We start from the raw sequence: 18,523 nt of genomic DNA on the forward strand, positions 1-18,523 counted from the left end.
TCCCAAGAGTTCGGGACATGATGCTCGGAAGTGACCAGGCTTGCCACAGTAGATGCAGCACTTGTCCCTCCTTCTGCGCTCCCTCTCAGATGCGGAGAGGCGAGTACGACCCACTTGCATGGGTTCTGGACAGTCACTGAAGGAGGTAGACGGTCTCCAGGTAGAGGTAGGGAGGCTGGGGGGGCTCAAGGCTTGGTGGCGTTCTCTCATCCTGTTGTCCAGACGAATAGCATGTGAGATGAGGGTTTCGAGGTCACTTGGGCATCCAATAGAGGCCAGACCGTCCTTGATGGGGTCAGACAGACCATGGTGGAAGGCTGACACCAGGGCAGTCTCGTTCCATCCACTTACTGCTGCGAGTGTTCGGAACGAGATGGCGTAATCTGCGATGCTTCCTCCTTGCCGGATGGACATGAGCTTTCGGGCTGCGTCGGTACTGATGTCTGCCTGATCGAAGACCCGAAGCATCTCTTCAGAAAACAGCTGGAAATCAAAGCACTCAGGTCCCTGTCTTTGCCAGATAGCAGTAGCCCAGGCTCGCGCCTTACCAGCTAATAAGGTGATCACAAAGGCAATCTTGCGGCGATCCGTAGTGTAGGTGGTAGGCTGAAGCTCAATGGTGAGTTGACACTGGGTAAGGAACTCTCGGCACTCACTGTGCTTGCCGTCATACCTCTGTGGTGCAGGAAGGCTGGGTTCGCGAGGTGAAGAAGGCAGCATGGCAGGAGGCACTGGAGCAGGAGTGGGAGCTGGATCAGGAGCAGGAACTGGATCAGGAGCAGGAGATGCAGGCAGAGATGTCAGCTGTGCCAGGGTTTTCCCAATTTGCTGAAGCAGTTCCTCGTGGCGAGCAAGGGCCTCACGTTGGCTGGTGAGCGTACATCCATGAGCGTCCATGGTCGCTCCGAAGCGTGTCAAAGCTGCCATAATTCCCTGAAGGTTGGCCGGGTAGACAGTTGAAGCAGCCTCTGCTGAGTCAGTCATGACGGAGTCTTTCTGTTAGGGTTTTGCTGGGATTCGAACCTGGTTCGTTGGTGTGATGATCCAGCAAACCCCCACTAGGCCACCAGGGGAATGACTCAAATGCAAAGGCGTGAGGCGGAAGTAGAAAAAGTAACAAAAGGTTTATTTATACTATGTACACTATATACAATCCAGGGCAAAACAAAAAAAACAAAAACAAAGAGTATAATTCAAAAAGAAAAAGGCAAAAATGCAAAAGCTCAGAAGATCCACAAAACACAGTACAAAGGAAACTGGAGATAAACATAACAGCACAAAGACTCCGTGACAAGAGGACTGAACTCAGGGGTATAAATACACAAACTAATTAAGGACACAGGTGAAGATAATTAGGACTAACAAGCAATTAACAAAAACACAAAACACAGGAACAGTGGCGGCCTCTAGAGGCCAAAATAAACAAGACACGAAAAGGAAATAACAGCGGCCTCTAGAGGCCAAAACAGTCCAAGTCCTAACAGTATATATATATATATATATATATATATATATATATACATACACACACAACCTTTCAGTAAGTTTGAAGTCTATATGAGATGTTTTTAAAATTCAAACTAACTGTAATAGGAATACATCAATCCTGAGATACCAGTAATGCTGACTTCTCCTGCTTTCTGGACCTTTTTTTTAGATTCTCCACAAATAATTTTCCAGTATCTTTTTCATTTTTGATTGTACCTTCACTTTCCCTTTTCCTGCATTTTCAATGTTTTTGTAGAACGCCAAGGCCGGAATTTTTTCTTCCCGTGCAAAGACCACAAGCAGAGGCTATCGACATCAGATCTGCTTTAATATCAACAGATCTTTGATTAAGGTACATAAATCCATTCATTATGGCACACCTTCAGCTTGTTCAGTGTGCTGAGTGCAGGATGTTTAGTCATTCTTCCTCCATCATTAGTAAAAGCTTTATTTGTGATAAGCGCAGATGAGTTAGTTCACTGAAGGAGAAGATTGCAGCTTTAGAGGTGCATATCCAGACTCTAGAAAGAGTTAGTGAGAATGAGAGCAGTTTAGTTTCTGCAGGGGAAAGCCTGGATGCCCTAGGTGGAGTTAGCAATCCCTCAACACCGGCATTAGAGCCCTCACAGCAGGGCAAATGGGTGACGACTCTGCGGCATAATCACAGAGCCAAAGCTACTGAAAGAAGTACTTGTACTAGGACCACATGCAGCTAGAAGTAGGCTTTCTGATTACACAGTAACTCTGGATGGACTTTGTTTCCTCACGTGCAGCAGTAAAAGACCTTGGTGTGATCATTGACTCCAATCTTTCGTTTGAAACTCATATCAATAACATTACCTAGATAGCTTTCTTTCATCTCAGAAATACTGCTAAGATGGATGATAATGTACACTCACACACTAATCCTTTTTTATGTCTTTGTTTTTGCTTGTTTTGCTTTTGGTACTTCACTATTGCTGTACACAGTGGTATTTAATATGTCTGTGATTCCCCCCCCCCCCCCCCCCCCGCACCACCACCACCACCACCCTTGTTGAAAATCAATAAAATGTTGATCACAAAAAAAAGAAAGAATTCTAAGATAAGAAATGTGATGTCACTACATGACGCAGAAAAACTAGTTCATGCTTTTGTTACCTCTAGGTTGGATTATTGTAATGCCTTACTGTCTGGATGTTCCAATAAGTGCATAAACAAGCTCAAGTTAGTTCAAAATGTAGCAGCAAGAGTCCTTACTAGAACTAGAAGATATGACCACATCATCCCTGTCTTATCTACACTGCATTGGGTACTTAGATCAAAAGGTACAGGCTATCTGCTGGTACATCATGTAGTGAAGGCTACATCAGGGGGCAGAGCCTTTTCTTACAAAGCCCCACAGTTATGGAATAGCCTTCCAAGTAGTGTTCGGGACTCAGCCACAGTCTCAGTGTTTAAGTCTAGGCTGAAAACATATCTTTTTAGTCAAGCCTTTTGTTAATAGTTTTATTAGGTAAAGGAGTAGATCTGGAGGGTTGATAAGGCATAGAGTGTTTTGGTAAACTGGGATGTATGGATGCTGTCACCCCCTCACTCTCACTCACTCGCTTGGGTTTGTTGACGGTGTTTTGACTGGCTGCTTTATATCCCAGGGCGCCCTCATGTCTGTGTTACTTTCTGGCTCTCCCATTTTAGTTATGCTGTCATAGTTAGTCTTGCCAGAGTCCCTGCATGCACTCATTGCAAAATGTATCCTGTTCTTACTCTTTAGGTGACATTGGGCATACCTAAAAACCTTGCCATCATTGCCTCAGGCTTGCTCATTAGGCATAAATACATTTATTAGGGATGAATTTATTAGTTCATATGTTTAAAATGTTTATTTTTCTGTAAAGCTGCTTTTTAACAATGTCTATTGTTAAAAGCACTTTACAAATAAATTGACTTGATTTGACTTGAAAACTAGTTAGTATCCACTAATGGTCTAGAATAGTAGTCTATGATTTAAGACACAACACTAGTTTGTTTTACGGAGGCAGATGGAAAGGAAAATTTGTCTATTTAGTAAAGTCTTACATGTCAGGAGAGTGAAAAAAGACTAAAATAACATGTACACTCTTATCTTAAATATAGCTTGTTTGAATGTGACTCAAATAAATCTTCTTCTTCTTCTTTTGGCTGCTCCCGTTTAGGGGTCACCACAGCAGATCTTTCATTTTCATTGCTCCCTGTCTTCCGCATCCTTCTCTACCACACCTGCCACTTTCATGTCCTCTCTCACCACATCCATGTATCTCCTCTTTGGCCTTCCTCGTTTTCGTGTTCCTGACAGCTCCATCCTCAACATTCTCCTTCCCACATGCTCTGCATCTCTTCTTAGGATGTGCTGTCCCTCTGATGTGCTCATTCCTTATTCTGTCCAACCTTGTCACTCCCATCGCAAACCTTAACATCCTCAACTCCGCCACCTCCAACTTTGCCTCCTGTCTCCAATCCATACATCATACGGTCTCCAATCCATACATCATAGCTGGTCTCACTACTGTCTTATACATCTTACCTTTCACTTTTGCTGGGACTTTCCTATCACAAATGACTCCCGAAATCCTTCTCCAACTGCTCCACCCTGCCTGCACTCTCTTTCTCACCTCACTATCGCAGCCCCCATTTTCCTGCACAGTTGACCCCAGGTACTTGAATTCACCAACTTTCTTTACGTCTACTCCTTGCATCTTCACTACACTCTCATCCCCATTTTCATTGATGCACATGTATTCTGTTTTGCTACTGCTCACCTTCATTCCTCTTCATTCCAATACATACCTCCAGCTCTCTAAATCCAGCTCAACCTCCTTTCTACTTTCACCACATATCACAATATCATCCGCAAACATCATGTTCCATGGTGACTCTTGCCTCACTTCATCTGTCAAGCTATCCATCACTATGGCAAACAAGAAAGGACAAAGCAGATCCTTGATGAAGTCCCACCTTCACCTTGAACCATTCAGTCGTTCCAACTGCACACCTCACTGCTGTTTCACTGTTCTCATGCATGTCTTGCACCACTCTGATATACTTCTCATTCACTCCACATTTTCTCATACAATACCATAACTCATCTCTCAGCACTCTATCGTATGCCTTCTCCAGGTCTACAAACACACAATGCAGCTTTCTCTGTGTTTGTAGACCTGGAGAAGGCATACGACAGAGATGGGGACTTGAGTCTGAGACTCAAACTCGAGTTGCACTTAAGTCGCATAAACAAAGATTTGAAACTTGACTTTAGACTTGCCCTCAATGACTTGAGACTTGACTTGGACTTGCGTGTTGTGACTCGTGAACAACGTTCATTTCACGGAAGTATTTATTTCATTATTTCAGTTTTTCCAATGTGTTGCCTAGCCTTAATGGAAAATCGGAGGCAGATTGAATATTTCCCTCCCTTGATAGGCTATTATGCGCAACGTAACGCATGCGTGCAGCCACAGATTTCAAATCAACACTGACCATGGCGACGGCAAGTTCACCTGGAACTGTGCCATTTGTTATCGCATTTGTATATAAAGCCTTCACACAGACAGCTAACAAGCGAACGGCCACTTGCAAAGTGTGTGGCATCAGGATAAATGATACCGACTCAACTACATCCAACTTTATCAGGCACCTCAGAACGCACAAGGATAGGTCAGTTACTTGGTTAGGTGAAACGAAAATTTAGTGTGTATGGACAGATAACATTACCGCTAGCAAGCTAATCAAACCACAGACTACATGCAGATTATAGATTTATTGTTACCCGCCCGACGTTAGGGTTTTATTTGATTAACATCTCACCACGTTTGAGCCTACTATTATACTCTGCTACCTGTTACCAGATAGTGGCAGAGTAGGCTATATGGATGTAGTTCATGGATGTAGCCTAACGTTAATCTTATGCATTAATCGCGGTTTCAGAATAGGCTACTGTTATCAGGGAAGACCTACATTCAGCTCCCCAAGTGTTTATTCAGAAAAAAAAATTAAAATGTATTTCTTTCAGAACGTCTATCACAAATATACTGTTGGCCTATTCCACTGCATTATTACTGTTAGCCTAATATTACTCTGGAGTAAATGTCATATTTTGGGCAAACTGAATATATACAAAATAGCCTACTGGATTTTACTGCAAAAATGCAATATGGTATAAAAAAAATATTGCAGCAATGCAGTTAATATAAAATAACAGCAGGGTTTTTAATTGTGAAGGTACATCCACATATAGTATTTTGTCTATAAGCAACAATATTAGCTTTATCATCCATATTTTATAAATGGATTTATATGTTCATCTTCAGGTTTGCAGAATTCAGCAAAGCAAAGACAGGGACCAGTGAAGAGGGACAGAGCAGCAGACATGTGGACTCGAGTCATGTGACTTGGACTCGAGTCAGACTCGAGTCACCATTTTGATGACTTGAGACTTGAAATCCCTAGATGAGGAATGACTTGCAACTCGACTCGGACTTGCACGCTGTTGACTCGAGACTTGACTTGGACTTGACAGTTTTAGCTTGCAATGACTTGGCGTATCAGGTATAAATATTCTTCCCCCCCCCCGATTTTGAATCCAAGTACACTCGTTATTATTTGAATGCGGTGTAGCTCCTTGTCCTAGGCTACGGCAGCTCAATCCACTAGCACTAGGTGTCACTCAAGCACAATGCCGGGGTGGCCCTATATTTAGCCGGGACCATCCCCGGCCCAAACCATCAATGGTGGCCTGCTTGGAGCATGGGGAAAATAATTTTCACTAATTTTGGTCACTGATCTTATTCTTGCATTAATCATCAATTCAACTGCACTCTGCATTTTCACATAGCAGCCCAGACGCCGACAGCATCGCAGCAGATTAAATAGGCGCTACCAAATAAGGAAATTCTCCCCTCCCCTCTATTGCAGTTGGTTTGGTCCAAGACTCCTCCTCTGTATTGCGGGGAACTTAAACAACATTGGCGCGAAACAGCGCGCGTCAGTGATGGAGGGCAGGAAGAGGCCAGGTGGAACCGAAAGGGCGGAGCTTAAAAAAGGTGGCAGCAAAATGTGCCAAATTGACAGATATGTTCTCAAGACCAGCTGGTAGGTTACGAAAGATATGGAGTATGATAACCCTGTTTGTCGATTTTATCAGTCTATGCTAGGCCTATAATGTGTCGATAGTTTGCGATGTCAATTCAGCTTTTTGATGTCATGTGAAATCTCGCGATTTACACGGTATAGATGTGGTGTATGTCTTAATTCTAAGAAGAACCGGACATTGCTTTACATCCCAGTTATTAACAATTTTAGATGAACAGGTCCCAAATGTGCTGTTGCGCGTTATTTCCTCATCCAGCCTATTTCATCTCGCTGTCACACCGTGCATTTCCACAGGCGTGCGCACATTGTGGTTATGAACACATAGGCCGAGAAGTCATAAATTTGATGTTAAATAATTGTTGTTAAATATATAACTTAGAAGAGGCGTATGCCAATATTCTAAGCAGAATCGAACACTTGCTTTAGCCTACATTTCATTTAAGCATTTTTGAGTTGCCTAATGCGCCCTCACGCTTTATCTGCCGGTTGCTGAGTACCCAGCATTGTTGATTTGCCATTATTTTCGAGGCGTATGCGGCATGTAATGCACAAGCATTGGTTCAAATGCACGCGAGATGGGTGCTTTCGTTATTTTAAGACTATGTGACTAAAAATGTGTTGTGTAATTCGTCTTAAATAACGCGAAACGATCAGCCATACTCGCTGCTTTGCTATTTGGAGCGGCAGTCAGCTGGATTTCGCCCCCGACGTAAAAGTTCATTCCCACACCCGGGCCGAAGATGCCGATTTCTGAAGATGCATGTCCTTTGGATGTGTTTTCAAATATTTTCACTAAGGAACTTTGGGACATGTTGGTGACACAGATAAATGTATCTGCGGATTAGACACGCGGCCACACACCATCCAATTTTAAGTGGAGCCCCGTCTCATACTAGATGAAATCGTTCGTCGGTCTCTGCATTACGTTTGTGGTCATTAAACTACCGCGTAATGGAAGTTTTATTAACCCTAAAGTAATGCAGAGAATGATGAACAACATACATTGTCACTACCTGAATTTAAACCAAATAAAAAGCATTGTGAAAGAACAGTTATTTGTTTTATCTTTTTTAATGTACTCAAATTCTTCCTCCATTTCAAAGTGGCCTGAATGTGAATTAAACTCCCGGAGTGAAAACAGGGCCCACTCCGGCCCTGCTCAAGCACTTCAACTGGTTCAAATGAAAAACCAAACGGTGATGGGCAACGAGGACGCTGAATGATGAACGGACGGATAAAAACATGATTCCCCGCGTAATTTCCTTTGGATTTAAAGAATACTCCAATACAGATGACAAACGCTTTGCTACGTGCAGAACATGTGGAGCCACAATTTCGGACAGCCAGTCAACCACATCAAACTTCGCTCGTCACCTGAGGCTGCATAAGGACAAGTAAGTAACAAAGCCAGCTAGCAAGAATCTGTACAGGCTAGTTGGTGGCTAGAAGTGGAATGTGTTAATGTATTAACGCTGTCAAGGATTTGTTTTGCTTTGCTGAATATAAAATAGTGAAGTAGATTTTTTTTATTGGATTGCTTTTGTGTTCAGTCTAGTGTTAGATTATGTGGGCTAGACTACCAGTTAACACACATTGGGAAGGCATAGCCAGAAGGTGGTGATTTGGTCAGAGCAGAGAACGTTTACAAGATTGTTATAAAGGCTCTGGTCAGAACGACACAGACTTATGATAAGAACCGGACAGCAAAGGATAAAACTTAAATCAAATAAACAGTTACCCAGACTGCAAACTAAGTATGTAAAACAGAAGTTCGCTCTTTGCAGTGGGAAAGTCAGTGCTTGTCATGAAGGCATTTAAACCACTGAGACGAGATGACTAGCAATGCAAGTTAAACCAGGCGTTTAACTGTTTGCTACGTACTGCACCAAGTCATGGACGCTGTGCGATGTGTGTTATTAGTGCTGGGATTACGTGTCATCAGAGACATTCAATTCTATTCTCTTCCTCTCTCTGGTGTCATGTAGGCAATGTGAATAATGGGCCATTTGGGCTATGTAAAATGTAAGCTCAGCTGACGTTTTATAGCGCAGTACATCCCGACAGATTGGAGTGTAGCCTACTCTGACGCGAGGCATTATCCCACAGTCTTTTACCCAAACGACAGGGCACACAATGCCTCTACATAGCGTGGCTTTACCAGTGCATTTATTAGTCTCTGGCGAGAAACCAAATTCGCCAAAAGCACGCAACTTGGATCTGGAGGATTCCGCTGAACATTCTGAAATTCACAGCAACTGTTTATTCTACTTTATTATACGGCTCTCTAGAATGTTGCCAGGGCTTCATTCTCACATTCTGGCCAGAGCCCTAGAGGACTCTGATTCTGGCTACATCGTCACAACGTTCTGTGTTTACTGAGGCTACCGGTATTTTAGCGAGTGTTTAGTGAATGCATTGTGGTCTAGCTAAACTGCTTAAGGGAACATCCTGGCTGGCTTGGATTAAACATTATACTGTGTATAAACAAATATGTTCAGATTAAATGAACTCAGACTTTGATATTGAAAATGATAAAAACATGTTAATGTCTACATGATTAAAAACAGAAAACAAGTAGGCCTACTAATTTTACATTTTTTTTTCCTTGTTTAGATTTGCAGAATATCTGAAGAACAAGATCATCCCAAGTGAGACAGAGCAGCCGTCCATTTCTGGATTCCTTACTGCAAAAGATAGACAGTACAATGCTACCCACCCACAACAAAAAGCCATCACAAATTCAATACTAACAGATTTGGTCATTGGATGCAACATCCCTCTCTCAGTAGTGGAGAACAGATATTTCCGGAATTTTTTGTCAGTTAGTTGGTCTCTCTCACACACACAAACGTACTCAAGTCACGTTGTATTGTGTTAAAGGCATGTCATGTTGTATGTTGGGACAGTGCCAACTTCAGAAGGAAAACTATTCTTTGATTCTAAAAGTACACAGATCATCTGTTAGCTTGGACTTTGAGTTTCATGTCTTAAAATGCACATGAAAAGCATTTTTATGTGAAAAATGACATGAATGAAATGAAAAGAAAATGATTTTTGTTACACAGTACCAGTACTAGTTTTGTTTAGAATTTTGTTTTAATTTCTCACTAATTTTCCAATAAAAAATTTAAGGAAATGGTCATACCTTCACTCATTCTCACACCCTTAGCCTCAGATGTACACTGACTCACTCAAACTAAACTCACTGAAAATTTAGGATGCTTTACTAACGTTAACTAACTAATCATTGTCTCCTCTGAGATTCTTTGATTGTCTTGGGGCACAAGCGCTAAAACATTTTAAAATGGAAAAGAATGGGTGTACTGTAGTTACTTGTGCTGCCTCTATGAATCATTGACATTACATTACATTTAGCAGACATTTTTATCCAAGGTGACTGGCAAAGGAGGACATACACTGCAGTGTAGAGAGGTAATACATTTGTGATCAAAAATGTGTTGATTGCCTGTAGAATAAATGGTGACTTGTTAGGGACTTGGAAAAAAATGAGACTTGGACTTGGACTCGACTTGGCTTGGGTAGGACTTGGACTTGGACTTGACTTGGTCAAAAGTGCCTTGACTTGTGACTTGACTCGGACTTGAGTGGTAGGACTTGAGACTTACTTGTGACTTGCACATTAGTGACTTTGTCCCACCTCTGCAGAGCAGCATTGAGTCTTTCTTGGTTCAGAAGAGAGGTGTACAAGTATACCACCAGGGTCATCCTAGACAGAGGATCATCACTGAATCAATAGTCAATGACCTTGTCATTGGATGCAATTTGCCCCCGTCTTTGATTGAGCACCCCAACTTCAGGAAATTTTTGTCAGTGACAGAGGAGAGATATAAACTAGTAACTCGATGCACAGTTACAAGACATCTGAGTGATCTAACATCAGAGAAACAGGCCTCTATCAAATCAAAACTAGAAAAGACAGGCACTGTGGCTGTGACTGTGGACATTTGGACAGACAGGACCATGCGAGGCTTTTTAGGGGTAACAGCCCACTTCATGGAGCTAGACAGAAGTAGCCCAAGACTCCAGACAGTTCTTTTAAGTTGTGAAAGATTCACAGGGTTACACACTGGTCAGAAAATTAGTGATGCATTTGAAGAAATATGTGACAACTTTCACATCAAGCACAAAATAGATTATATTATCTGTGACAATGCATCTAACATGAAGAAAGCTTTCACAGTTTGTTTTCCCTCTGCTACAAGTAGTGAAGATGATAATGAAGGCCTGGACAACAGTGATCTCTGGGAGGACCTAAGTGAGGAGTACCAGGATGACATGGAAACTATCCAGAGCAGTTGCCGACAACAACGACTGCAGTGCTTTGCTCATTCACTACAGCTTGTCGTGCGAGATGGACTGAAAGAGACAAAGGTTCTGAATAGTGCCATGGCAAAGGTGACCAAATTCTGCAGTTTACTGCATTCCACTTGTGGACTAAAAGAAGCATTTGAGGCAGAGTATGGAGCCAACCGTAGCATCCCCTCAGCTGTATAAATGCGATGGAATAGCACTCTCTGCCTTGTCCAGGCAGTGACTGACTTGGATCTCCAAAGTTTGAATGCACTCCTGGAAGCCCAAGGTCATAAAAGCCCGTGTCTATCAGCCAGAGAATGGGGTCAGCTGAAAAAGCTTGTGGATGTTTTGGCCCCATTTCAACAAGCCACAGACCTTACTCAAGGGGAGAAAGTGGTGACCATTAGTGCAGCGCTTCCTTGTGTGCTCTGACTGAACAGTCACCTCATCAGGATGCTGAGTATGACACGTCACCTGGTGGCTTTAGTGAAAGCAATGCAGAAGTCCCTCCAGATCCGGTTTGAGGGGATGTTTGTGAATGTCAGAATGGATGGTTCCAGTAACCTGGCAGTGGAACTTCCATTTGGAGATACTCTCTACATGATATCTGCATTGCTAGACCCATCATTCTGCTTCTTTTGGCTAGAGCAAGATGTCCAAGTGCCAGATGAAGTTAAGAGTGAGGTGAAAGAGATTATTATAGGTAGGTATACACAACCTTGCTAAACACCTGAACATCACATTATAGAACAAAATACAAAACAAAACAATAAGATGAATTTGTTTATTAACTTTATCCTCAACTCTGTGTATATTAATGTGTATGTGTAATGTGATGTATACTATAAGTGTGGATTTATTGAACTTTTTAAGAACTCGTCTTGGCTGAGGCACGCAAAGTCACTGTAACAGACAGCAGTAGTAGTGGTGATGATGAAGAGCCATCACCACCTGCAAAAATTCCACGTCTCTTCTCTGGATACAAAAAAAAAAAAAAAAACAAGAAAAGCATTGACCATGGGTCATCTGTGAGGGCAGAGCTGATCCGTTATATTCAGTTGTCAGCTAATGAAGAGGACAAGGGATGTCTGGACTTTTGGCAAAGGCATAAAAAGGCTTTCCCAAGGCTTTATCTGGTGGCTATGAGGGTGTTGGCTGTGCCTGCCACCAGTGCTCCTGTGGAGAGGGTGTTCAGCCAGGGCGGGATCATCATGCACCCTCACAGAGCCAGACTTAGTGCAAAGACACTGTTAGAATTAATGTTTTTGAAATGCAACTATTCTGTTGTCTAAACCCTTTTCCAGAATGTAGATCATATTCAAAGGTTTGTTCCACAGATGTTGTTACAGCTGTGTAGATGTGTTAGTCACCTTTTGGCAGAACTATTTTGTTATTTTCCTCATTACTTGCAGTTGAGAGTGTTAAAGGACAAGGAAATTGTCAGTTCGGTGCCTTTGGCACCATGATTGGTGGTAGAACACTATCAAAACAGATGTTAGACCTTAAGAATGAAAAGGCTACACAACATAATACATTTGTTAATATATCCTGTGGTATTTTTTTCAAAACATATTTATCAAGTTCAAACAAAGCTTTCATGTTTCTTCACATTACACATTGAAATAGCCCTCCTAGGTTACCATGCTCTGATCAATTTTGATATTGTGTATAATAGCCTAATAGATGATAAAGTACAGTAAATGCTTTCAATCCAAAACATACAGAAATGCAGTATCATCTCAGATAGCATCTAATGAGAGAACGTTAATTTCAGTCATTTGAGACTTGAGACTCGACTTGGACTTGGGACAAAAGACTCAAGACTTGACTTGGCATTGCCCCTCAAAGACTTGAGACTTGACTTGGACTCAAGTACAAAGACTTGAGATTTGACTTGAACTTGGAAAAAATGACTTGTGAACATCTCTGGCATATGGTCGAGTGCCAAGAGATGAGTTACAGTGGTATGCAAAAGTCTGGGTACCCCTGCTGTTATTGTGAACAGTTAAGCAAGTTGAAGATGAAATGATCTCCAAAAGGCATAAAGTTAAAGATGACTCATTCCCTTTATATTTTAAGCAAAAACAATTTTTTTTATTTTAATCTTTTACATTTTCAAAATGACAAAAAAAGGAAAAGGGCTCGAAGCAAAAGTTTGGGCACCCTGCATGGTTAGTACCTAGTAACACCCCCTTTGGCAAGTATCACAGCTTGTAAACACCTTTTGTACCCAGCTAATAATCTTTCAGTTCTTACCTGGGGGATTTTCACACATTTGTCCTTGCAAAAGGCTTCCAGTTCTACAAGTGTTTTGGGCTGTCTTGCATGCACTGCTCTTTTGAGATCTATCCACAGATTTTCAATGATGTTTAGGTCAGGGGACTGTGAGGGCCATGGCAAACCCTTCAGCTTGTGCCTCTTGAGGTATTCCATTGTAGATTTTGAGGTGTGTTTTGGATCATCGTCTTATTGTAGGACGCATCCTGTTTTTAACTTCAACTTTTTTACAGATGGTGTGATGTTTGCTTCCAGAATTTGCTGGTATTTATTTGAATCCATGCTTCCCTCGACCAATGAAATGTGCCCTGTGCCATTGGCTGCAACACAACCCCAAATCATGATCGATCCACACCCATGCTTCAGAGTTGGAGAGGTGTTCTTTTCCTGGAATTTGGCACCCTTTTTTTCTCCAAACATACCTTTGCACATTGTGGCCAAAAAGTTCTATTTTGATTTCATCAGTCCACAGGACTTGTTTCCAAAATGCATCAGGCTTATTTAGATGTTCATTTGCAAACTTCAGATGCTGAATTTTGTGGCTAGGACACAGGAAAGGTTTTCTTCTGATGACTCTTCCATGAAGGTCATATTTGTTCAGGTGTTGCTGCATAGTAGAACAGTGCACCACCACTCCAGGGTCTGCTACATCTTTCTGAAGGTCTTTTGCAGTCAAACAGGGGTTTTTATTTGCCTTTCTAGCAACCCAACGAGCAGTTCTTTCAGAAAGTTTTCTTCATCTTCCAGACCTCACCTTGATCTCCACTGTTTCTGTTAACTGCCATTTCTTAATAACATTACAATCTGAGGAAACAGCTACCTGAAAACACTTTGCTATGTTCTTATAGCCTTCTCCTGCTTTGAGAACATCAATTATTTTATTATTCAGAATGCGAGGGAGTTGCTTAGAGGAGCCCATGGCTGTTGATTTTAGGGACAAGTTTGAGGAGTCAGAGAATTTATACAGCTTTGAAATCTGCATCATCTGACTTTTCCTAATGAAGAATTTGAACAAGCCACAGCTCAATAAGCTAATTAAGGTCTGGAACCTTGGTAAAAGTTACCGGAGAACTCAAATGTGTTGGGGTGCCCAAACTTTCGCATGGTGTTCCTTTTCTTTTTTCACTCTCCAATTGTACAGAACAAAAATAATACACAAATCTTGCAGAAAGCGCTGAAAAGAAATGTGTCATCTTTACCTTTATGCCTTTTGGTGATCAGTTCATCTTCTACTCACTTAACTATTCACAGTAACAGACATTTTCAGTAAGGGTGCCCAAACTTTTGCATGCCACTGTATGTGACTCAAATGAATAAGCACACAAAATTCATCTTCAATATTTATTATGTAATATAAATTAATCAAACAAAAGAGATGATTGTGAGAGTCTCCAGGGACCCCATTTGTAAATCAAGCAGTTACACCTAGTTTGGGAACTCCTGAATTCGGCCATGAAAGCTTTCACTGCTAGGATCTCAACTTTTTTTTTTCTTTTTTCTACAGTAATGCCCAAAAATGAGCTCAGCTGGTCAAAAGTGAAGTAACAAAATGGATTGTCAGTCCTACTGTAAAAGATTTAAGAGTAATGGAGAAAATACAATGGTGCTTGAAAGTTTGTGAACCCTTTAGAATTTTCTATATTTCTGCATAAATATGACCTAAAACATCATCAGATTTTCACACAAGTCCTAAAAGTAGATAAAGAGAACCCAGTTAAACAAATGAGACAACAATATTATACTTGGTCATTTATTTATTGAGGAAAATGATCCAATATTACAAATCTGTGAGTGGCAAAAGTATGTGAACCTCTAGGATTAGCAGTGAATTTGAAGGTGAAATTAGAGTCAGGTGTTTTCAATCAATGGGATGACAATCAGGTGTGAATGGGCACCCTGTTTTATTTAAAGAACAGGGATCTATCAAAGTCTGATCTTCACAACACGTTTGTGGAAGTGTATCATGGCACAAACAAAGGAGATTTCTGAGGACCTCAGAAAAAGCGTTGTTGATGCTCATCAGGCTGGAAAAGGTTAGAAAACCATCGCTAAAGAGTTTGGACTCCACCAATCCACAGTCAGACAGATTGTGTTCAAATGGAGGAAATTCAAGACCATTGTTACCCTCCCCAGGAGTGGTCGACCAACAAAGATCACTCCAAGAGCAAAGCGTGTAATAGTCGGCGAGGTCACAAAGTACCCCAGGGTTTCTACCATTCCACCAACATCCCAGAGTTGAAGCTGTTCTGTACAGAGGAATGGGCTGAAATTCCTCCAAGCCGGTGTGCAGGACTGATCAACAGTTACCGGAAATGTTTAGTTGCAGTTATTGCTGCACAAGGGGGTCACACCAGATACTGAAAGCAAAAGTTCATATACTTTCCCACTCACAGATTGGATCATTTTCCTCAATAAATAAGTGACCAACTATAATATTTTTTGTCTCATTTGTTTAACTGGGTTCTTTTTATCTACTTTTAGGACTTGTGTGAAAATCTGATGTTGTTTTAGGTCATATTTATGCAGAAATATAGAAAATTCTAAAGGGTTCAGAAACTTTCAAGCACCACGGTAAGGAGTACTGCTTCAAGGAACCACAGATACTGAATAGGGGATGTCACATCTCTTTGGAAAAAGATGAATAGCACTGGAACAGCTCATATCAAGGGTCAGTTACCAGTAGGACTTCCTGTAATGGAACGACCACTGTCTCTCTCTCTCTCTCACACACACACACACAAAAAAAAACCCCAAGAATGTGGAATAATTGACTCATATTTTACCAGATGAATCATTGTTCCCCAGTGGAAGGAAGACCACACCTATTAAATCATGTACTTTTTAGTGTAAAATACTTCAGAGATTATTTAATCTCATATCTATTCACATGATTCTAAACTTCAGCTCTCTTAACACTGGCAATTACTTTTATTATTCTATTAAAATAAGATGAATTGGAGCACTGAAGCAGGTAAGCAGCCAGTGACAAGATACAACCCCGATTCCAAAAAAGTTGGGACAAAGTACAAATTGTAAATAAAAACAGAATGCAATGATGTGGAAGTTTCAAAATTCCATATTTTATTCAGAATACAACCCCGATTCCAAAAAAGTTGGGACAAAGTACAAATTATAAATAAAAATGGAATGCAATGATGTGGAAGTTTCAAAATTCCATATTTTATTCAGAATAGAACATAGACGACATATCAAATGTTTAAACTGAGAAAATGTATCGTTTAAAGATAAAAATTAGGTGATTTTAAATTTCATGACAACAACACATCTCAAAAAAGTTGGGACAAGGCCATGTTTGCCACTGTGAGACATCCCCTTTTCTCTTTACAACAGTCTGTAAACGTCGGGGGACTGAGGAGACAAGTTGCTCAAGTTTAGGGATAGGAATGTTAACCCATTCTTGTCTAATGTAGGATTCTAGTTGTTCAACTGTCTTAGGTCTTTTTTGTCATATCTTCCATTTTATGATGCGCCAAATGTTTTCTATGGGTGAAAGATCTGGACTGCAGGCTGGCCAGTTCAGTAGCCGGACCCTTCTTCTACGCAGCCATGATGCTGTAATTGATGCAGTATGTGGTTTGGCATTGTCATGTTGGAAAATGCAAGGTCTTCCCTGAAAGAGACATCGTCTGGATGGGAGCATATGTTGCTCTAGAACCTGGATATACCTTTCACCATTGATGGTGTCTTTCCAGATGTGTAAGTTGCCCATGCCACACGCACTAATGCAACCCCATACCATCAGAGATGCAGGCTTCTGAACTGAGCGCTGATAACAACTTGGGTCGTCCTTCTCCTCTTTAGTCCGAATGACACGGCGTCCCTGATTTCCATAAAGAACTTCAAATTTTGATTTGTCTGACCACAGAACAGTTTTCCACTTTGCCACAGTCCATTTTAAATGAGCCTTGGCCCAGAGAAGACATCTGTGCTTCTGGATCGTGTTTAGATACAGCTTCTTCTTTGAACTATAGAGTTTTAGCTGGCAACGGCGGATGGCACGGTGAATTGTGTTCACAGATAATGTTCTCTGGAAATATTCCTGAGCCCATTTTGTGATTTCCAATACAGAAGCATGCCTGTATGTGATGCAGTGCCGTCTAAGGGCCCGAAGATCACGGGCACCCAGTATGGTTTTCCGGCCTTGACCCTTACGCACAGAGATTCTTCCAGATTCTCTGAATCTTTTGATGATATTATGCACTGTAGATGATGATATGTTCAAACTCTTTGCAATTTTACACTGTCGAACTCCTTTCTGATATTGCTCCACTATTTGTCGGCGCAGAATTAGGGGGATTGGTGATCCTCTTCCCATCTTTACTTCTGAGAGCCGCTGCCACTCCAAGATGCTCTTTTTATACCCAGTCATGTTAATGACCTATTGCCAATTGACCTAATGAGTTGCAGTTTGGTCCTCCGGCTGTTCCTTTTTTGTACCTTTAACTTTTCCAGCCTCTTATTGCCCCTGTCCCAACTTTTTTGAGATGTGTTGCTGTCATGAAATTTCAAACGAGCCAATATTTGGCATGAAATTTCAAAATGTCTCACTTTCGACATTTGATATGTTGTCTATGTTCTATTGTGAATACAATATCAGTTTTTGAGATTTGTAAATTATTGCATTCCGTTTTTATTTACAATTTGTACTTTGTCCCAACTTTTTTGGAATTGGGGTTGTATTTATTCATTGTCTCAAGTTTAGGGATCCTACATACTTGAGGAATGGGGTCATACTAGTTGGCACTTCTTCCAGTTGAAAGTAGAGTGATGCCTTTATTATTAGACATGCTGTACAACTTCCTTATGAGAGTCTTCATTCAGCAAATTAGCACTTTATGCGGATTTTATTACATACACTTGGAACTCAGAGAATATGGATGGAAATGGAGCAAAGGCTGTTAAAGTTGCTCTGTAATAAGTTCCACCACAATATTATGAATTTGAGTGTAGCATTTTGTCAGTAAGTATCCAAACAAGAGGGAGTCTTCAGAACAGAAGTGTGGGCGGTAGTCCAGTTTCCTGTATTACGGCAAGCTGCAATTTTTCTATCTATTTGGCATACAGTATCACTGCAGTGACGTGGCCATTCTGACAGCTCCAGGCATCAGTGTTTAAAGGGGAATAATTGCAGTAGTGGTTTCCTATTGCCTTCTACTGGATTATTATATAGGTTTTCTCCTCTCAACCACAGGAAATTTAGAGCAGCCAGTTAACCTAACCACATTGGATGCTGAGGCAGAAACCCATGCATACACAGGGAAAACATGCAAACTCCACACTGAAAGGCCCCCGTTGGCCATGAGGTTCGAACCCAGAA

The sequence above is a fragment of the Neoarius graeffei genome, chromosome 26, assembly GCF_027579695.1.
Source record: "Neoarius graeffei isolate fNeoGra1 chromosome 26, fNeoGra1.pri, whole genome shotgun sequence".
Classification (NCBI taxonomy): domain Eukaryota; kingdom Metazoa; phylum Chordata; class Actinopteri; order Siluriformes; family Ariidae; genus Neoarius; species Neoarius graeffei.